This window comes from Dermacentor andersoni, chromosome 1 (assembly GCF_023375885.2).
Source record: "Dermacentor andersoni chromosome 1, qqDerAnde1_hic_scaffold, whole genome shotgun sequence".
Taxonomy (NCBI): Eukaryota; Metazoa; Arthropoda; class Arachnida; order Ixodida; family Ixodidae; genus Dermacentor; species Dermacentor andersoni.
In genome coordinates this window covers 57,863,476-57,886,272 of record NC_092814.1, presented here as the reverse complement: position 1 = coordinate 57,886,272, position 22,797 = coordinate 57,863,476, and the positions used below count along the sequence as shown (strand labels likewise).

At 45.6% G+C, this 22,797-nt stretch overlaps 1 long non-coding RNA gene and 1 pseudogene across 1 annotated transcript; one reads left to right on the top strand and one right to left on the bottom strand.

Moving 5' to 3' along the window:
- Positions 1 to 18,612: 18,612 nt before the first annotated feature.
- LOC129388191 (uncharacterized) lies at positions 18,613 to 20,506 on the top strand. Its single transcript, XR_011892156.1, has 2 exons — positions 18,613 to 19,033; positions 20,110 to 20,506. It is a non-coding gene; the product is annotated as an uncharacterized lncRNA (long non-coding RNA).
- Positions 20,507 to 21,324: 818 nt separating this feature from the next.
- LOC140216904 (uncharacterized) lies at positions 21,325 to 22,555 on the bottom strand (annotated as a pseudogene).
- Positions 22,556 to 22,797: the final 242 nt, after the last annotated feature.

The following is a 22,797-nucleotide window of genomic DNA, read 5'->3' as shown; positions in this document are numbered from 1 at the left end:
TTTATTAGTATACTGTTCGCCGCCTTAGTTAAGCAAAGTTGCGGAGGCGCTAGTGATAATTAATATATCTATGCAGAAACTCCTGGAACGAGTCCGACATCCCTGCTCCAACAGGCGTCCTTCTTGCTGCTGTGTCCAGCCATCGAAACCGTGCCTACGAGATCAGCGATTGCCGTGATGCAGACCGTCGAAAGAAGGAGGTGTTTGCAATGAATTTTAATTGCACTGGCAGCGCTGGCACATGCTACAAGACTTGGAACACAGTGTCCCAGCAAGTCAGAGCAATGGTGGAAAGGACGATAATTGAGAAATATTGAGAAATTGAGAAAATTTGCTTGTGCTAGTAATGGACCGACGGCTGGAAAAATGGTTGCTGTTTTAATTACCCATTTATGCACCAAATTAATAATTCTGTAATGAAAACTATGTCGTACCATTAATTGGTATATTTAATAAAACCGGATTTAGGCGTCCTATCTGTCTCATTATTTAGTATAGATTTAGCATGTGACCTTGTACATTAATGACAAACCCCCACTGTACAGTGTCGAACTGTACCTGTCGAAAGAACGCGGAAGCTTTATTTTTTAATGCTCGAATTATCGTCATCAGTTCACAGAAGGCTGGTTTTTGTATCGATCTCCACTTGCATCTTTGCTACGTCAGCATAGGCCACCCTATGCCTGAACATTTTCTAACACTCATCAGCATATCGAATTCTCTACTCACCTTGTCACCAATAATCTTCTGGCGTAAACGCGCCGGCCATGAGAATTGGCACGAAGGTATTTTTGTGCAGTGGCCTTTTTTAAACCAACAGCCTTGCAACAGAACAACACTTGTACGCGTTAAGTTTGCCCAAAAGGTAACGATTGCTTCTGACTTGATCAACGTATGCATCGGACCTGCCATGGTTGCTACAGTGGCTACGGTGTTAGCCTACTGAGCACGAGGTCGCGGGATCGAATCCCGGCCACGGCGGCCGCATTTAGATGTGGGCTAAATGCGATAACACTCTTGTACTTAGGTTTAGATGCACGTTAAAAAAACACAGGCGGTCCAGGTTATTTCGGAGTCCCCGTCTACGGCATTCCTCATGATCAGATCGTAGTTTTTGCATGTAAAACTTCATGATTTGAATTTTTTTAATTAATATACATCGGGCGAACAGGTCACTGTGCTAATCCAAGTATAGTCTGTATTAATGGGAAGAAAATAAAAAGGATCGTACCTTTCACGTGGTCATGCGCTGCACCAAGCGCATTCAACATAGAAAAGCGTGAAGCAAGCAGGTGAACTCTGAAACTGATATACATTTTATTCTCTAAGGAATACGTTCTTTTTTTTGTAATGGTTTATATCAGAAAGCTTACATTTAGCAACGTGCCAATCATAGATGTGACCAAAGGCTGCTTCTTTTGCAGCAAACGCCTTAATTAGGGAATGTCTGTCAGTCACCATCACTTCAATCACCATTTCATTCGCCTCAAAAATGCTGAGAGACCTTTTGAGACCTGCGAGCTCCATGTTCCTGCTGCCCCTTGTCTCGTTAGAATGGAAAAAAATAGGAGAAAGCAATGAATGACTGCACCAATTTACCTCTGCGGACTGTCGAATGAAGAAAATACTTATTTCTGTAGAAAACGGTTTAAACTGGAATAAATATTTCATCCAGAAGTATGTAACTTCCCACACAACATGATTCAGTTTGGGGCAAAATTTAGCAACCTGCAAAGTTTCCACATGCAGGACCTTGTTGTGGTCAATGTCGATCAGTGAATATATACCATACTTGGCACAGTGACCAGGCAAATCAGCTGTTCCATCCCCAGCAACACGCAGTGACTTCTCAGCGAGTTCTTCAAAAAGCAGGTTTTGATGCTCAGTTCAGACCCGCGGAAGAATACAATTATAGTGAAATACTCTCATGTGAATTAATTTTAACTGTCTTCACTACGAACTTATTAATCGTGTCACATACCTTAGTGATTGCTGGAATCAGAAGATATGTATGTACAGCATGGTGGTAACGATATGTAGGGCAGACTATATTCCTATACTTTTCGGGGCTCTGAGAAATCAGGAAACATTGCACCCTATGTATAGGGCTGCTGCGGGAATAACACATTTGGAGCTGGTTTCCTCTGAATTATCAGCTGCTTTGTTTAAGTATAAAAATGTAGATTTTTGCACATCCTTTCAACTCGCAGCATTGTGCTTCTTATTCCTTTGTCAACAGCTGAGCACACTTGTCCACACACTGGGCATGGTAATAGCAGCTGGTCCACTAAGGATTCAAATACAATAAATATTCGCTCCTCATGGAGGGACGGTGCTGTCTGGTCTACATCCTCTCTGAAATTTACATAGGCTAGGTCAGTACTGTAGTGTAGTACTGCAAACCCTCTTTCACATAACTGAGACCACTAATGTCAGATAATGCATAGGAAGAATCAATGTTCCTGCCCTGTATGTCATTTCCAGATTTTGTGTCACAAGAGTCAGATGTGGGTTCAAGGCAAACTGGTGACGACGCTCGTGGCATCTCAAAGCAGTAGGTCTGGACAGCACGAGACTGCATACTTTCTTGTCTCTTCATTCCTACAAACAGTGATATATGATATATGATACGCAGAAAATTTTCTGGAGTAATGAAATGTTTACTAGTGATGACATAACCGCCAAATAGTGAACTATATATGCAGTAAAATGTACCTCGGCAAGTGAAAGAAGCTACAAACTCATCCTGGACAAACACAAATCCTTACCCCGACTTCGGCAGATGACTGTAGCCTGAACTACTGCATCTGATTGACGTTTCAGGTGTGGTGCCACGGTGTCTCCAGCCTTTTTGGAATAACCTAACCGGCATGTTCAATTATTTCTGATTCTTGCTCCTACTCTTGATGCGCTGTTAGAATTCCATCATGGGTAGTAGTCTGGTCTCCACCCCCTTCACTGTGAGCTAAAGGTCATCGGGAAGAAGAACAATTCACAACAGTGTAGAAGGCACAGAAAATTGTGCTAATTACTGCTGTTGAGACTTACCTGACTCAGCAGACTGGGGACTTCCCCTGTGCCGAGAAACTGTGACACACTCTGTCTATTGCTTGTCCTCAGTAACGAACTCTAAGGACTTTCTGACAGGGTTTTGCTCCTGTGCGGTGTCTCACCCTTTCCCTCCTCCAGGGGACACATGTGATTGGGCCGCGCCTTGCGCTGCGTCTACTTCTTCATGCATATAAATGTCCGCTTTAAAGGTCGCGTATGATGAACCGACAGTGGCTGAATCGGCTAGCGGAGTGGTCTCGTAATCCGGAGGTCGGCGTTTCGAATCCGCAGCTCGACAAGCAATCTCAATTTCCGCGCGGCTTGGGTTTCTTCGTACGGCAACGCCGACACGAATGAGAGCGAACAAGCTTCGTTTGGCAAAGACAGATGCGCACTAACGGCCCGGCTCGACGATGTGGAAGAACGGTGCGGTCGTGATAATTCGGCTTCCTGTGGACTATCAGATGTCGCCGGTGAAACGTCATCGCAGTCAGTAGAAAAAGTGCTTGAGGTAATAACGATAACCTACAGCCTAAGGTTCCTTCTGACAATATTGCGAGGGCGCATAGGTCAGTTTCAGACGCCGAAAACGCGCACCGTTTTCCTGCACGCGGTATGGCTGCTCGCGGCTGTTTGCGTTACCAGCCTGTAGATTTTGCCACGAGTGATGGTGAAGGGAATCTGCGCTTTCTTTTTTTTTTTTGGCCTGCTTCAGCGCGTGCGGCGGTCGCTGCTGCTGATAAGAGAGCGAAAATAAAACGCGGTTCCCCTAATACATTCGTATCTGATAGAAGCTGAAGGATTGGTAGTGTTCTAGGTTATAAATTTTTGCTTTATACCATACCAAAAGAGCATAGCAATTCGATGAAACACTTCAAGCAGCATGTAGAATAAACGAGGAAACTTCAGAAACTGTAAGAGGAAGCTTTACCTTAGGGAACGCACATGAAAAGGCTGAAATTGCTTATCTGGCCTTTACCCTACCGAACTTGACATGATTGGGTGAATTAATATGACGCGAAAATCCATAACTGTAAGAAGCAGGGGTTATAAATAAAAATTTCGTTTTTTTAGAAATAGTTCTTAGAAATTTTAGAAATCACTAGCTTGGGAACATAATTTTGGGGGTACTAAGCTTTGTAACCATTTTAGATAGGTTAGTTATTCTATACATCAAATTTATGCCCTTCCGATGCTCTAAAATAAGGAATTTTGCAAAACAGAGATGTGTTATGCTGCAGCAAGAAGCTGAGCATTACACATAATTTGATATGCTTCTGCACTTTCCAAAATTAATTCGATGATATCAAAGATCTTATTGGAGTAAGTTACATGATTTTTGAAAGCATATGGGTGTTTCGGAGTCATTGAATGTGAAAACCGAGGTTTGCCCTTCGGTTAAGATTTGTTTTAACGCAGCGTGAATCCAAACGAGCATCAAATTGCTGTCTTAAAAATTTATTCGGCGCCTATTTCAGCAAATGAAACTAAATAGCTCGGCAGACATATATGATGCCGTGTTTCAAGTGGATTTGACACACATGATTTACTAAGCCTCTCATGAAAATAAATAAATAAAAATAAATTAACACGTTCACTCAATCTGATAAAGCGAAACTAAAGAAAGAATATATAAGTGCACCACTGAAACGCACGAACTCAATAAACAACCTCGTCGTTCGAACACAGACGCGATTCTTCGAAGGAGGGAATCGTAGTTAGTGAATTGACCGGCAGAAGACGATAGTGCTCCCACTCTTCTGGAATAGCTGCCAGAGTTGGTCAGCTGTGGCTGTCGTTAAACCCGCCCTTCTGCTCAAATTTTGCTTCATCCGGCCCCAAACATTTTCTATTATGTTCAGGTCTGGGCTTCGTGCAGGCCACTCAAAGGCTGAGATGCATAAGTTGTCCAGCAATTTTTTGACGCACCTGGATGAGTGCACCGAAGCCTCACCTTGCTGAAGCCAAGCAAGGCCATCGGGAAATGGCCCTTCGAGCACGTAAGGCATCAGGGCATATTTCAACATGTACATGTAGTCATCGGACGTCATTCGGCCTGTTACACGGTGAATTGGTCCGAGGCCTGCATAGCTTATGGCACCTCACACCTGGACAGATGTGCGGCCACTGGAACGAATATTCCACATGTATCGTTCGTCGAACCTACACCAGAAATGTTAAAATTCTGTATAACAAAACTTAAAGGCGAGTGGAAAAATAATTGAACTCTGTCGGCAGCGAGCGGACTAAACGAGGCTGTTATGCTCACACTAATGAAGCGAACTCAATGCGACACTATCGACTGCACTTCACGGGCTCTCCGTGTAGCTAGCGTGTTGCCTGTATCCCGAGGTGAACGCCTTCAAAGCTTTTGCAGTGTAACGCAAGGTGATTATCTTGCTATATTCTAAGTAAAAAAGTCGCACTATTTCTTATACAGATTCCGGCTTATGCCATGTGAATAAGCCGGACGTAACTTTGGAAACAAATTACGAGAGCGGCACGCTGGAATGCTGATAAGGTGCGCAAAGTAAATAACTATCACGCTATAGACACAGACAAAATAATAGGGAGTTCACGGGATAAGGCAAATGGCAACGCACCACAGTTGTTCGGGCAAGGAAAACAATACAGCTTAAATTTATATCGTATTGGTAAACAGAAAGCCGAAATGTCACATCTGGACCTTGTAGACATAACGCAAGAAAACCGACTTCATCAAGATAGCAGCGCCTAATGCAGTTTTTCCCAGCTTACCGACACCTTTCCGGCCGCCAGACTCTTCGCTGAACGCTCCGCTGGGTGCAGATTGACGCTTCATCAGTGAAGACAACCACGCGCCAGTTGTCGGGACTCCACGACTCGCATGTGGAGGCGAAGTCAAGGCGAGCCCTTCTGTGCGATTTTTCCAGCAACGTTTTTTGGGGTGCAATCCTGCTTTGAATGCCAGCTTCGTGGAGCCTCCGTCTTATCGTCGGCAGGCTGACACTTGTCAAGCCGAGCTCGTCCCTGATCTCTTTAGCAGTTAGAAAGGGATCTGCTACTGATACGGCCACAATCAGCAGGTCTTCCACATGTGACGTGGCCCTTTTAGGGTGACCACGTGGAGCGTCTTCGATGCGACCGTCTTCACGGTACGCCTTTGAGACTCGGCTCACAGTTCCCATTGGGCGATCTGCCACATTACAAATAGCTCTATGGTACGTACATTGTGCGTCTCATTATAGCGATCGCTCGCCGCCCTTCTTTGGTCAGCCGTGCAGGCATCGCGAAAACGTGTCAGTCGTTGTTTGCGTCTATCATTTCATGCAATAATTGGCGTTGACGTGACCATTTACCACGGTGCAGATGAATTATTGCCCTTCTTTATGTTGAATCACGCGTGGTTGTCAGAGCTAACGCAGGCATTCGGGCGCAAATCTGCGCTTATCACGAACGGCGATTGTTTGCAGAAGAGATAGCAAGCAAAAAAGAAACAAACTAAGATAACTTTGACTGTCTCTTATGACAAAATTTACCTGCCCATATCGCAGTTTGGCCCCGGGTATACATGCCACATGCAGGCTTCTTGCGCTCGAATCCAACATATCTCGAACCCAGCAGCTATCTGTGAGGCGGCGCTCGTGCAGCCGTCAGCCGGCTGCCCGACTGCTCCAGACAATCTGATTCTGACTGTACTTCCTCGTTGCTTGACTTGGTTCTAACATCACCGGTAGATAACATTTCACCAGCTACGCACCTTCCTGGTCTGAGTGATCATAACGCCTTGCATTTCACGATAACTATCACGTCCGTCGCAACGCATGCGTTTCAATACTATCAGATATTTTAAGAAACCTAACTTTCCTACCATTAACAAAGATCTCTGTTGTTTTCTAGACACTTTCTTGCTGCAGTTTCGTCATTGCTCAGTTGCAGAAAACTGGCGAAGTTTCAAAAATAAAGTTTAAGAATGAATTAATCAGCACGTTCTTTTTCGGTGCGTCTACACAAGTAATAACGCCCCCTGGTATAGCCGCTTCTTAAATCAACTTTCTAACAAGAAGAAACGTTCATTTCGTGTTGCGAAGCGACGTAACAAACCCGCTTGATGGCTGGCACGCAGATGTGCTGCAAACAGCTACCTGTGTGCTTTAACAGCTACTAAAGTGTCCGTCTTCAACACAGGTCTTCCAAATTTACTGAAATCCAAACCTAAGCGTTTCTGGAATATTGTTAGCGGAAATAGTGAAAATAAAATATTGTTATCAACACTATCTTGGGACGCTATGGACAGCGACGTTTGCGCCAGCATGCTAAATTGTTCGTTTGTTAATTCTTTCACGTCGTCAGACTTTAGTGGTAAACTTCCTGTGCTATGTCCTTTTCACTATGATCTAATGGATCCTACTGTAATCCGCGCGACGAGAATAATGGCAACAATCCAGAATTTAAAACTAAAGTCTTCTTATGATGCTGACCAAATAAATACCAACTTCTCGCGTAAAATGTTGAGTAGGGTTCCATCATTCTTGAATGTATTTTTTCGCAATCGTGTAATTCTGGAACCCAATTCCCTCAGACTGGAAGACAAGCAAAGGAATTCCGATCCACATATCCGGGCAAACTCATAATCCTAACAATTACAGGCCAGTGTCCCTAACATCCGTACACTGCAAAATAATGGAGCTCATTATCTTCACACATCTGGTTAATTTCCTGGAGGCCAACAATTTTTTCACTCCCACACAACACGTACTCGGCAAAAATTTTTCGTGTGAAACTCAGCTCCTTTAATTCACTTACAACTTGCATGCATATTTAGACATTGGTTTTGTAACTCACCATGCATATTTTTAGACTTTGCTAAAGCATTTGACGAGGTAAGCCATTCGCTGCTATTACACAAGCTAAACGTGCTTAATACTGATCCCACCATAATTACCTGGATACGCGCTTTCCTTATGTCTCGTGTTCCGTTCGTCTTTGGTAACGATGTCTGATCCCCTTCGGCGCCAGTTGGTTCAAGTGTGCCATATATATATATATATATATATATATATATATATATATATATATATATATATGTAAATGACTTACCTACAAATGTTTCGTTTAATATATGCCTGTTTGCGATGATTGTCTGCTGTGCCATAAGATTGCTAACGATTCCGACATTAAATCCCTTCAAACTGAGTTTGATAGCATCACTAACTGGTATCGAATTTGGAGGATGGAATTAAATATAAAGAAGTGGAAATCAATGACAGTTTCTCGCAATGACTTGACCTGCTCTACTTATTATGTGAACAATGTCCCATTGTAAACTGTAACCTTGGTGTTCACATTACTAACAACCTTTCATGAAAATTATAGGCAGAACATATAACATAAAAAGTGTTTCGCAGACTCGGATACTTTCTCAGGAATTTCTCTTTAACGCCCTCGTCATTGAAACTGCTTTTTTACATCACCTAAGTTCATCCACAGCGTGAATTTGCAGCATCCATCTGGGACCCGGGTCACACTACTCTAATTCAATGCCTTGAAGCCGTTGAAATTCACTCAGCTAGATTCACCTTAAATAACTACCACGGGGCCGCCAGTGTAACAGAAATGAAGCCCATTTCGGACCTCCCATCGTTAGCCTCTCGAAGAAAACTATCGCGTCACCCGCCGTGGTTGCTCAGTGGCTATGGTGTTAGGCTGCTGAGCACGAGGTCGCGGGATCGAATCCCGGCCACGGCGGCCGCATTTCGATGGGGGCGAAATGCGCAAACACTCGTGTACTTAGATTTAGGTGCACGTTAAAGAACCCCAGGTGGTCGAAATTTTCGGAGCCCTCCACTACGGCGTGCCTCATAATCAGAAAGGGGTTTTGGCACGTAAAACCCCATAATTTAAAACTAACGCGTCTTTCACTTCTTCATAAACTTTTCTGCCACAACAGCGCCCTGCGTTCACGTTGAATTCAGCCGGCGTCATTTATTTCTTCTCGCATGAACCATGCCCTGAAAGTCGCCATACCGTATTGTAACGCCCTTCACGTACTCGCATTCATTGTTTTCTAAAAGCAGTAAAGAATGGAATAATTTGTCACCATCGCTAGGGCCATAACATATCCTGCCCCTTTTAGGAACACAATACAAAAGATAATTTAGTGATTATGCCTCGACAAGTCATTGTTGTAATTCTATTATATTTAGATGTATATTAGCATGCAAGTGCCTGTTAAGTTCCTTTATCCTCTATATTTATTTTTAAATGTCTTTTTTGTTTTGTAATACCGCAAGTGTTGTTCCCTCTTTTTTTGTTTATGCTCCTCCCCTCTGTAATGTACAATGTACCTTGAGGATATCAAAACTAAATAAAAATAAATATCCATCGCCAGGGCCTGCTTCATGGGCTTTGTAGGTTCAGATGCGCCGACGGTTGTCACCGAAATCCACGTTTCCTCGCCCCACACGAGCATGAGATGCAGGCTCTTACAGCACGACAACGTGACTCTTTCTAGCACTAGTACCAACGCTGCTTTACTGGGGAAAAAACGCGACTTTCGCCACATGGTCCATTTTCACAAAGGTTTTCGTTCGTAAAGACGATTTGACAATGGCTGACCATCTTCACGGTTTTATATATCCAACATCTGGATGGGCTCGCAGTTTGTCGTATAAAGAGTTTTAGCGAAAAGTGTTTTTATGAATAGGGACTCAATTTCTCCCACGCAGCTGGAGGGACCGGGGCCTCTCCTAAGCTCTCTTTATCCACGCGCTGAATCGTTCGGCTTCGCTAGGGCGTGGCTGCGCTTTTAAAAGACAACCGATAGTCAGATGCAGTTCTGGCCTTTACTTAGAACCAAAGACAGTCTTGTTGGTCAACAGGTCACCACGGTTGCGTTCTTAAGTGGCAGGGGATGAGGAAGGAGAAGGCTGAGGACGCTTCCTGCGCTCTGAGTGAGGTGGACTTCTCGGCTTAGCGGGCCGCCCTGGAGCTCCTAGGGACCCACAGGACGGCCTGAAGTGACATCGGTGAGTGTTAGAAATTAATGTGCAGTAATCATAATTTGTTCTGCCAGTTCGCCCGGGCGTTGCACGGATCACTTATCGATAAGAAATTCCAGAGCCCCATATTTGCAACCTGCAGCTGAGGTATATATGTATAGGCGCGTACTTCCTATCGTGCGTGAACCCTTCCTCTATACTACCGGCGTTCACAATTTGTCGCGCGACATTTCGATGCTGGAGCACTGCGGTCACTGTGAGCGTTCATCATGCGGTGGGACCACGCATTGAGAGCCCTATCCATTGCACGTCCCTCTTGCGATGCTGTAATGGTGCTTCCGTTTAATCTCCGATCTGGTAATTAAGGGTACCTGAAGTACGCTTCACTTACAAGTATACTCAGTTCAGCAAGCCAGCTCTGTCGTAATCTCACGTAGGAACGTTCGGGAGCCTACATTATATTTCTTTCCAGCGCAGCGTCCTACATGTTCTTATGCCTTTTCATTGGTGGTTGCCGAGAACCGTAGAATGCATTGCGGTCTGCAACGTTAAGACGCGCTTTATTGTCATGCCGGAAGGAAAAGGGTCGCTTTTGTCATCGCAATAAATATGTGACTTACCAGGTTTCCAAACCACCCCTCCTTCCTGTCCTGTCCTTGACAACGAGACAATTCAACGACCGGCCGAGAAGTGAACACTTATAGGATGGGCCGCAATACTTTCCTTCATCATTATCTTCCTCCTTGTAATCCACGAAGGGTTCGGCGGAAACCCACCTGGTCGGGAAAATTCATTGCTGGATTAAGCGCCAACCATCCTTCCTCCTTAAAATTAAATTATGGGGTTTTACGTGCCAGAACCACTTCCTTATTATGAGGCACGCCGCAGTGGGGTGCTCCGGAAATTTGGACCACCTAGGGTTCTTTGACGTGCAGCTAAACCTAAGTACACGGGTGTCTCCACATTTCGCCCCCATCGAAATGCGTCCGCCGTGGCAGGGATTCGATCCCGCGGCCTCGTGCTTAACAGCCCAACACCATAGCCACTAAGCAACCACGGCGGGTTACCTGCCTCCTTGTTCTGAAACAACGAAACCGACCAAGCAAATATGCAACAAGGTTGTTTGAGAGTACATGGAGCTCATGACATCTTCCAGATCTAGATGAGAAGAGCGGCTTCGCAGACCCGAATGTACCGGGGAATATGTGAACATTGCCACTGGTAGCTATTAATAACAACGTGCCATATACCCCAACTTTTTTTCAGGGCAACAAACATCTGCGCTATATCATATGGTCTCATTCTAGAAAGCTCCAAATAAATTGTTTGGAGCGATAACTTTGCGTGTACTTTTATCCGTGTTCTCATTCCCCACTGCTTTGGTGTTCCGTTTGTGATGTGACTACTCTGCTACTGAACGCTGGAAGTATCACCGCTGTGGTGGGCGTGCATGACCATTAGAGCGTTTCGTTCACGCCCGCGTCCCGTGCATTACGAGCACGTTAGAGATCGCCTGGAGGTCCAAATTTCCGAAGTCCCCCACTACGGCGAGACTCATATTCATATCGTGGTTTTGGCACGAAGGACCTCAGAATTTTTTTAGCCATTATAGTGGAACGGCAGGGCCGATGTTGCATTGCAGTGGGCAATCGTTCGTTTGGTCAAGGCTGATGTATACATTGGCCTTGTCTTGTTTATCCATCACGACGCATCCAGTCTTCCTCACAGATGCACGCACACAGACATAGACAGATAAATATTTGGAAGCCTTCGAAGACGCAAACGTAGTACATGAGAACGAAAGCAGGGCGTGGGGCTTTGGGCGTAGGCGAAGGGGCTTGGGTACGCTATTTCTAAAACTCCCTGATATGAAGTTTATTAATACAAGAAAGGAAAGTCTTACCGTGAGTATAGGCTTGGAAAGCTAGAAAAGATGCAAGAACAAACGACGTTTAATAACTTCCGCGCTACCTGCCCGCGACGTCATCGGATTCGAATGGCATCTGCTCAGGACTACTTATTAGTTTATGTCCAACAAGTGTTACATTTCAAGATAAAGTAATCGATAACACAGCGTAGTCAATTTTCAAAACTCTTTCTGTGGGAAAACGGCTCAAAGATGGAAAAAAGATGTTTCATATTTCTGGACATTGCAGGATATTGCACGCGCTGGCAGTGCAATTAGAGCTCAAATTTTGCCCTCTGTTTTTTTCTGGCAGTAACCAACCTTTGCCCACCACTTCAATACATATCAATTGTTGAACGATCAAACAGATCATACGAGCACACTGTGGCTCTTCATATTTTTTTTTTGTTTCTTTAACAGGTCATGAAGCTTTCCGTAATGCTATTGGGAAATGTGCCGCATAACCGAAAGCTGCAGCGACGCGTTCATGCTTCTATTGAATGGCAGCTGCCGTCGATTCTGGGAATTGCGTGCATGTTGAAGGGTGCACCAGATCAAGGTGCCTTTAAGAGTGGCATAGGCAATGTGCGCATATGGCGTGAAAACTTGGGCAGTTATAGCACGATTGTTCAAAAATCTTAAGCTACAAAAAAATGCACTGTCATCATTTGTTCGCTCCTCGATAAACGCTTAGCTTATACTCCAACAAGTCATCAACTTACTTACCGTGATCTTCCTTGATTTCAGATAGTGTATTTCAGGTAGATATAGCAGTTTACACAGCGTGAGTGAAATGAGCTTCACCCTATCTGACCAACTCTGGATATCCGGGTGTTCTCTGAACCACCCTGTATATACAGGGTGTCCCAGCTAACTTTATCCAGAGTTTAAAAATATGGAAATGCCACGTAGCTGGACAGAACAAAGTTAATGTATTTGTCGTCGCTTGGAGATACTCAAACTATATTTTTAATTCTGCCTAAGGAGATAATTAGTCTTAATTAATTATTCAACGTCTGAAATATTATATTTAGATGAGAAGTCTCAATGAGAAAATTGTAGAGCGACATGAAAAGCTTCCGCTGCAGATCTCTGTTGCTAAATACATGGTACATAAAAGTGTTTTTCTGAGCGTGAAAGCAGCCCGCAAATGTACACAATATTGCCGCGGTACTGGCCACTCGAGGCACTTTGCGTGCATTCGCGGGCTTTTTTCAGGCTCGGAAAACACTTTTATGTAGCACGTATTGAGAAACAGAAAATTGCATCGGGAGTTTTTGATGTCGCTCTACAATTTCCTCATTGACACTTCTAATGGAATTATAATATTTGAGAAGTTGATTAATTAGAAAAAAACACTGATGATCTAATTAGGTGGAATGAAAGAAATAGTTCGAGTATCTCCAAGCGATGGCAAGCAACATCACATTTGTTCTGTCGAGCTACGAGGCATTCGCATATTTCTAAACTCCCGTTAAAGTTAGCTGGGACAACCTATATATAGAGCACCCTCCGTGCAAGAAATTACGTTGAAAATACTTGCGGGTGCGTCACGGGAAGCTCGAAGAAACTGGCGCTTTCCATGGCGAAATTGGCCAAAAACGGCGCCCTTCCTGCTCGCCGGAAGTGAAGCACGAGCCAGAACATTGAAAACTACGACGCAGCTTTTTTAGGCATGGCCTCCGAGATGAGGCAGCGCTCGCGGCTGCCTGTGGTTAGGGTAACTGTCGCGCAAGGACCCCGTGAATGCTATACAGTGAGTCTATACCTCGGGCGGTAAGAACCTCGGGGCCGATGTGCTGGGATTTAAGCCACATCCTCTAAACAACAGATGCACGCCTCGGCTGCTTAAGTGCTATTTAAATGGTGCTAATAATTAAGGGGAAAAAAGACAGACAATTACCAGCACAGCTTCTACGGAATGATCGCTTCAGTCACATCTACTGTTCAGGCCGGGGCATAGCCTATTTAACGAAAGATAAATTTTGTTGCAGTTGGCCTTTAAAAGGACCCTGCAATCATCTCTTCGTAAATGATAAAAGCAGTGGAAACACTCAGAGACCGATGATCCGTTAAAGACATACAACGACGAAAGACGACCGCGATAAGTCTCCCGTACAGAGTACGTTGCGCATTGGCATGAGCCTGTTCAGTTTTTCTGTGGTTATATTTGTTTCTTTCTCGCATAATTATCCTTGACATATAGTGAAATTTCGTTTCGCATTTATAATAGTGTAAATGTGCTAATTAGTCACCAGCGTTAGGGCCAGCCGCCATTAAGGGCTCAAATCGCCACAGGCACATCCAAAAAAGCTCTGAAGGCCTGTCAGTACACTTATTAGGCATATAGGTGATCGTACTATGACAGGAGATGGCGGGTGCAAGGGTGTATAATTAAGGAATAGATACTGCAGTTTCCCGTGACAATTGACCCTTTCCAAGTTTGTTATGCTTCACCGCAATACCTTTGCGTATGCTTCACAGCGTACCACTACTTTATTGAGGCGAAGCTGACATCCTGAGACCGGCATTATGCAACGCGCCGTGCTTTCCGAGCTTCTCAGTCTCAGTCTCTAGGTCTACTACCTCTCCCTCTCAGTCTACTACGTGACACTACCACTGCTGCATGACAGTATATAAATATATATATATATATATATATATATATATATATATATATATATAGAGAGAGAGAGAGAGAGAGAGAGAGAGAGGTGTTTTTGCGACGACATTCAGTAATATTTAAAAATAATCTGTGGCAGATAGCACAATTATAGTCCGTGAGCTGGATTGCCCAAACAGGCGGACTTTAGTTGGACGATAAATCGAAATGCATAATTCATGAATTAACAGAAATGCAATAATGCAGTTTTCAACTTATTACATCACATATTGTAGTTTACAAATTTTTGCCGGGTTGTTCGCTAGGCGGATCCGCATGGAAGGAATTCTCAGGATGACACCAGTTTCCAGATATTAGTTCCCGAACTATGCTAAGAACTACAATGGCAGTCCAGTAACTTTCGTGCTTTAATGCACAAAACGGAGTTTTGTTATAAAAGTAAGTGGAACTACAGTGTATTTTTACAGCAAGATTTAAAAAAAAAAGCTTTTTTATTGACATGATACAATAGGAGAGGCTGGCGCCTTTAGCACCTTTTCCACCGGCTGCTCTTTGTAGCTTGACAAAAAAATATATTGTCTCAAAATTTATAACAAAATGCAGCACAACATAATCACATAACCAGTGAGTCAGCACTATCAAAAAGTACCGTATATGACTCCAGGGATCCACAGAATGTGAACATGTATACAGTGGCTTACGTGAACACATGTCCGAGTACACCGAGAAGTTCAACCTGACAGATGAAGTTCAGTTTCAAAGATGAGTGCACAGACCGTAAGTATACCCATACATAAAATACTACATCAGCTTTAGACAAACTTATAAGCCCAGACTTACATCATACACGTATCTTTCAGCGGACACTAAAATTTAAAATAGATGCAAAACGCTGGTGTTTTCTAAGAAAACGTTTAAAGCGACAAAGGTTTTTCTCTGAAGCCCCGCCGTTGACCATGGGCTAAGTATATTCTTTTAAAGGTGAGTGACCGTCGACCTAATAGCATTAGATCTGTCCTACAATTTAGTCGTACAGTTTCGTGCCATGGGCACTCGAGAAGGAGGTGGTCTTCATCCGGGTGGCCACACGAGCCCTGCGAACCAGGGGCACGCTGGACAAGTGCCACGTATATGCTGTACCAAGTCGCAGACGGTGCAGTAACGTCTCAATTTTCTCTTATCTCTCAGATTTGGTGGAACCGACAATTTTATACATGGGTCTATAAAAAGAAATAACTCGGAACCTTACTACTGTAGAATAAACCACGCAGTCTTGGTGAGACGACCGGATAACTGTCTCAGGAGCAAGCCGGCTTCACTACGTTAAAGAGGAAGGATTAACGTTTCTTGGTTATTGTGCGGCCGATTCGTAGCTGCATCCGCTCAAGTGTTTCCGGGAATATTTCAGTGGCCCGACATTCACTTAAACGCTGTAACGTGATCCTTCGCACTTGCTTTTGTGAGCTCTTTCAGCGTTTCGTACAATAAACGAGTCCAGACCCGCTGGTGATTCCACCGACAGGAGCGGGCAGGAAAAGAAAGAATATGGAAGTCAAGTACGAGCGTCCCAAGATCACGGTCAAGCCGGCGGGAGGACAAGTAATACCGGAGGTCGAGAAGATTCGAGTGCTCGGGCTGCTCATCCAGCGAAACCGAGTCAACGGTGAAACGGTCAACAAGCTCGTGGGCAAAGCGGCCGCGGCAATGAGACTCATCAAGAGGGTGTTCAACAGAAGAGCGGGGATGAACGAGGAGAGCCTGACTAGGCTCATTCAATCCTTCGCAGTTAGCCACATAACGTACGTGGCCGCCTTCCACAACTGAAGGCCGAGCGAACGTAACAAGATAGACGCCACCATACGCAAGGCGTATAAGGCGGCACTCGGTCTCCTCGGGAGCACGAACACCGAAAAATTCATGGCGCTGGGAGTCCACAACACGCTGGACGAAATAGCCGAAGCACAGAGAACGGCGCAACTCGAGCGTCTCTCTGAAACGAGAACCGGAAGACAGATACTGCGGGACCTTGGCCTCGAGCCGAGGGAAGGCAAGCAGCAGAAAGACGTACCTACACCGGATAGCATCAACAGAAAGCTCAGGGTCTGCCCGATCCCGGGGAACGTGAACCCCGAGCACAACAAGGAGCGGAGGTTGGCGAGGGCCAGGGCTCTCGTGGACCTCCACGCCAGAGAAGAAGGCGTCGTCTGCGTGGACGCGGCGGAGTATCGAGGGAGCAGCGACGCATACGCGGCGGTGGCTGTCGGGGCATCGACGGGTGCAACGAAGAACCGCAGCGAGCGTCCGGACTCGAGAAGCGCACCGGGCGGAGGAGGTGGCCATCGCCTTGGCCGTCTCCGACCCCGGATGCACTACAGTGTTCTGTGACTCTAGAACGGCAGTGAAGAACTACGCCAAGGGTAGGGTATGTAGTGAGGCCGCGCGCATACTGCGCAAGGCCGAAGACACCGGACGCAAAAGTGCTGTGGTGATCAAGTGGTTTCCGGCCCACATGGGCAGTGACGTGTCGGAACGCGGGAACGTGAACCACAACGAGACGGCCAACTCGGCCGCGCGAGGACTAACCAACCGCGCAGCTGCAAGCACGGCCGACTCGGAGTGTTGGTCGCGGTGCAGTGCCAAGGACAAGATGACCACCTTCAACGAGATCGTGAAGTGGTACAGACTGAACAGACAGACTATGCCGCCACCTCACCCGGGGCTTACCCGGAAGGAGGCAGTGTTATACAAACAGTTACAGACGGGGTCTCTGCTCACCCCGGTGCTAGCTAAGCACGTGTGTCCGAGCGTGTACGCGAGTGACGTGTGTAGACTGTGCGCGAAGGAGAGAGCCACCGCGGCTCACATCCTTTGGGACTGTAGCGTAAATCCGCGAGAAGCCAGCGAGAAGACGACGATTCCGCGCAGCTAGAGGCTGCAACGAGGAGCTATGATCAAGAGACACAACTCAAGGCCGTCCAGCAGGTCTCGGAAGCGCTAGAGAGGCAGCGACCGCGCGAAACCGAGGAGAAGGGGGGCAGCACCCCCAGGAAGGGGGCGGCGGCCCTCTCGGACCCGCGGAAGTAGCGAGGAACCAAGACCTCGAGGAGCACAACACACGAGACTGACGTAGTGGCCGCGTCGCAGTAAAAGCTTGTCCTCCCTGCGTGGAGGGAGCCTAACCGATTCTGCAGGCATAAAGTTGTTCTCTCTCTCTCTCTCGTACAATAAATATGTGCTGAACAAATTTTCGTCTGTGCTATTCAGTGAGACGAGTGAGGCTTGAGAATCACTAAAGATTACCAATTTTTCCGCATCATTGACTGATGCTAGAAGCCCAACACGATAGTATTGGAAACAGTTCAGTAACGGTGGAAGATGTCGCCCGGAATAACTTAAATGTTTGCTGTAATGTCAAATGCAGTATGACGAATGCTGATGCAGTGTAATTATTGTAGCACGATCTGTCTGTACACACGTGGATTTACTGATGATATAAGGTGTAAATTTGGTGTAGTGGCAGTTGTTGCGCGGCTATCACGAACATGCCTCTCTTGATATTATTCTCTCAACCGATAGTTCAATTTTGGGTGTTGTCAGTATCCAAGAAGGACAAGTAATTGGTGTAATCGCTGGTGCATATCTCGAAAATGATGCGCATCTGATAATGATGAAACAGGAACCTACCCAGCTATCGCTAAGTGCTGGAATTCAATTAGTAAGTACAAGTAATTTCCCCTATGCTGTCCTGGCGCTTTAGTTTGTTGGTTTCTCATATTGCACAATGTAGTGAGACAGCATATTGCCACAACTGCCTCATATTTTCTTCTCTACGTTTTTCTTTTTTTGAAAAGGGATGTGTATTCGTACGCCGATCGAATGATGCAATGACAACCTTTATTATACTAATAAATTATTATATTATCGACCGTTTCCCCCATAACAAATGGTTACAAACTGTTCTGAAACATGTTTTTTCTCGGTATAATGGTGAATATTGCGTGCGGCGAAGATGACGAAGACCGCGTGCGATCTGACCGCGAGGCACTCGGCTACGCTGGAAGTAAGGGTATGACGTGGCTCGTTCGGATGCGTCAGGGCAGTCAATCAGAGAACGCATCACCTGCGCTTTGCACGACGGCGAAGCGGGCTACTGGACAACACGGCTGCTCCATACCTTCCCCGGAGAGATTGTTCGCAGCGGGAATCCTTCTGGACAAAGTGGACTACAGCCTGGCGAGGCGGATTGCAGAACAGCAAGTCGACGCAACGGGGCGCCAAATTTGGCTGCCGGAGGAGGGATTTACGGGCTGCGGCGACGCGAGTTGCTGCAAGGCGGCCACCATGCTGCGGAACATCCAGCGCTACAATGGGCTGTTCGGCACCTTGCACGTCATCGTGGACGAGGAGCACGGATCGCTGTTCGAGGACCCAGTGCAATGTGGGCGCCTCGCACAAGAAACCTCTGCGAAGAAGGTGAGCAACGTTATGAAATTTTCATTGTGATAGCACTTACATGTACACTCCAGACGCATTTCTGTTGTCGGCGTCGCTGTCGCCGTGATGTTCCGTTTCAATTCCAATGACGATAACCGTCGCCACGCGCCGTATGCTGCATGTGCGAGTGAAAACGCGCGAGGGGCGACGACGATCGCCGCTCAATCTGGCGCGCGCAAGGGCGGAAAGCTGAGAGGAAATGCGCGGTCTTCCGTTGCGCGAAAGGCCGTGAGGGGATGGGAGAGAGGGAGGGAGGGCGGCGACCTTCGGCGGCAACTTCGTATTTCGCGACCGCGCGCAAGAGGAACCGACGATCGCAGCTCAGTCTCGGGCGCGATGGAGGAAAGCGGAGAGGCAACGCGGAAGGATGGGGTGGCAGCGTTTTAGTCCGGCAGCAACTGCGTATACTTTGCGAGGCCGCTCGCGGTCGCACGTGCTCAATCTTGAAATCGATCTGCAGACGGCTCATACCTGTGTGCTTGCTGTGTTCTCGCCGCTACTTACGTTGAAGTGATAGACAGCGCGAAGGTCACTTCGCTCGCTGCTGCTGCCGCGCTTCCTCACGCAAGCGTTTTTACAGCGACTCTCCGCGGCCATCGATTGTGATGTGTTCATGTTTGCCTGTGTGCGCTGACACCATGCTTGTTAATTTAGTTAATAAGCGAATGTTTTCAAGTTTACACAGCCGATAAAGCTACTATCCGTAATTCGTATAGCTGTCGACTAATTTGCTATCGCAATCGATGCTTCGCCTATCGGGCGAAACTGCGACATTTTTTGAAGATAACCTGCGCCAAATGGACGCGGCACGGTCAACTAATGAGAACACTTGAGTGACTGAGCCTATATAGAAAGCAACTGTTAGCTACTCTCCAACGTGAGGGACACACGTAGGAATAACATTTAGGTAATCTTGCTTGTATATACTGCCACTTTCGCCCACCCGGGTGCAGCTTCACGTCCTTCTCGTGAATAGTATACTATAAGTATACTGTTCACCTCCTTACTCAAGCATAGTTGCGGTGGTGCTAGTGATAATTAATATAACTATGCAGAAACTCCTGGAACGAGTCCGACATCCCTGCTCCAACAGGCGTCCTTCTTGCTGCTGTGTCCAGCCATCGAAACCGTGCCTACGAGATCAGCGACTGTCGTGATGCAGACCGTCGAAAGAAGGAAGTGTTTGCAATGAATTTTAATTTCACTGGCAGTGCTGGCACATGCTACAAGACTTGGAACACAGTGCCCCAGCATGTCAGAGCAATGGTGGAACAAACAATAATTTAGAAATATGCTAATTTTTCTGCCATTCGCTTGTGCTAGCACAGAACCAACGGGTTGAAAAATGTTTGCTCTTTTATTTACCCATTTGTGCAGCAAATTAATAATTCTGTAATGAAAACGATGTCGTACCACTAATTGGTATATCTAATAAAACCAGATTTAGGTGTCCTTTCTGTATTATTATTTAAAATAGTTTTTGCATGCGTCATTGTACATTAATGACAAACTCACACTGTACAGCGTCGAACTGTGCGTGTCGAAAGAACGCAGTAGCTTTATTTTTTAATGCACGAAACATCGTCATGAGTCCACCGAAGGATGGTTTTTGTATCGATCTCCACTTGCCTCTTTGTTACGTGAGCCTAGGCCACTCCATTGCTTAAATTTTTCTAAAACTCATCACTACATCTAATGCTCTACTCACCTTGTCACCAATCATCTGGCGTAAACGTAACTTCCATGAGATAATTGGCAAGAAAGTATTTTTGTAGATTGGCCTGTTTGAAGCGACCAGCCTTGCAACAGAACGACACTTGTGCGCGTTAGCGTTGCCCAAAAGATAACGATTGCTTCTGACTTGTTCAACGTCTGCATCGGGCCTGCCATGGTTGCTACAGTGGCTACGGTGTTAGCTTGCTGAGCACGAGGTCGCGGGATCGAATCCCGGCCACGGCAGCCGTATTTAGATGGGGGCCGAAATGCGATAACACCCTTGTACTTAGGATTAGATGCACGTTAAAGAACCCCAGGTTGTCCAGATTATTTCGGAGTCCCCCTCTACGCCATGCCTCATAATAAGATCGTGGTTTTGGCAAGTAAAACTCCATAATTTCAATCTTTTAAATTAATATCCATTGGGCGAACAGGACACTGTGCTAATGCAAGTGTAGTGAGTATTAATGGGAAGAAAATAAAAGATCCTTACTGCCACGTGGTCGCGCGCTGCACCAAGCGCATTCAACATAGAAAAGCGTGAAACAAGCAGATGAACTCTGAAACTGATATACATTTTATTCTCTAAGGAATAAGTTCTTTCTTTAATAATTTGTATCATAAAGCTTACATTTAGCTATGTGCCAACAATCATAGATGCGATCAAGGCTTCCTTCTTTTGCAGCAAACTCCTTAAGTTGGGAATATGGGTCAGTCGCAATTACTTCAGTCGCCATTCCTTTCGCCTCAAAAAATGGTGAGAGACCTTTTGAGACCCTCGAGCTCCATGTTGCGGCTGCTCTTTGTCTCGTTAGACTGAAAAATTAGGAGAAAGCAGTGAATGACTCCACCCATTCACCTCTGCGGACTGTTGAATGAACAAAATACTTATTTCTATACAAAACGGTTTAGACTGCAATAAACATTTCATCCAGAAATATGTGCTTTCCCACACATGATTCAGTTTGGGGCGAAATGTACCTACCTGCACAGTTTCCACATAGAGGACCTTGTTGTGGTCAATGTCGATCAGTGAATATGTACCATACTTGGCAGAGTGACCCGGCGAATCAGCTCTTCTGTCCGCAGCCACACGCAGTGACTTCTCAGCGAGTTCTTCAAAAAGCAGGTTTTGATGCTCAGTCCAGACCTGTGGAAGAATACAATTATAGTACAAATACACTTATGTGAAATAATTTTAACTGCCTTCACTACGAACATAGGGATCGTATCACATACCTTAGTGATTGCTGGAATCAGAAGATATGTCTGTACAGCATGGTGGTAACGATAGGTAGGGCACACTGTACTCCTATACTCTTCGGGGCTCTGAGAAATATGGAAACGTTACACCCTAAGCATAGGGCTGCTGCAGGAAGTAACACATTTGCAGCTGCTTTCCTCATAGTCATCAGCTGGTTTGTTTAAGTATAAACATGCAGGTTTCAGCAGATCCTTTCAACTCGCTGCAGTGTGCCTTTTATTCCTTTGTCGACAGCTGAGCACACTTGTCGAACACACTGGGCAGGTTAATAGCAGCTGGTCCAGTGAGGATTCAAATACAATAAATTTTCGCTCCTCATGTAGGGATGGTGCTGTCTGGTCAACATCCCCTCTGAAATTTACATAGGCCATGTCATTACTGTAGTGTAGTACTGCAAACACTCTTTCACATACCTGTGAAGACTAGTGTCAGATAATGCATAGGAAGAATCAGTTTTCCTGCCCTATGTGTCATTTCTAGATTCTATGTGACAAGAGTCAGATGTGGGTTCAAGGCAAACTGGTGACGATGCTCGTGGCATCTCAAAGCAGTAGGTCTGGACAGCACGAGACTGCATACTTTCTTGTCTCTTCATTCCTACTAACAGTGATATATGATATATGATACGCAGAAAATTTTCTGGAGTAATGAAATGTTTACTAGTGATGACATAACCGCCAAATAGTGAACTATATATGCAGTAAAATGTACCTCGGCAAGTGAAAGAAGCTACAAGCTCATCCTGGACACACAAATCCTTACC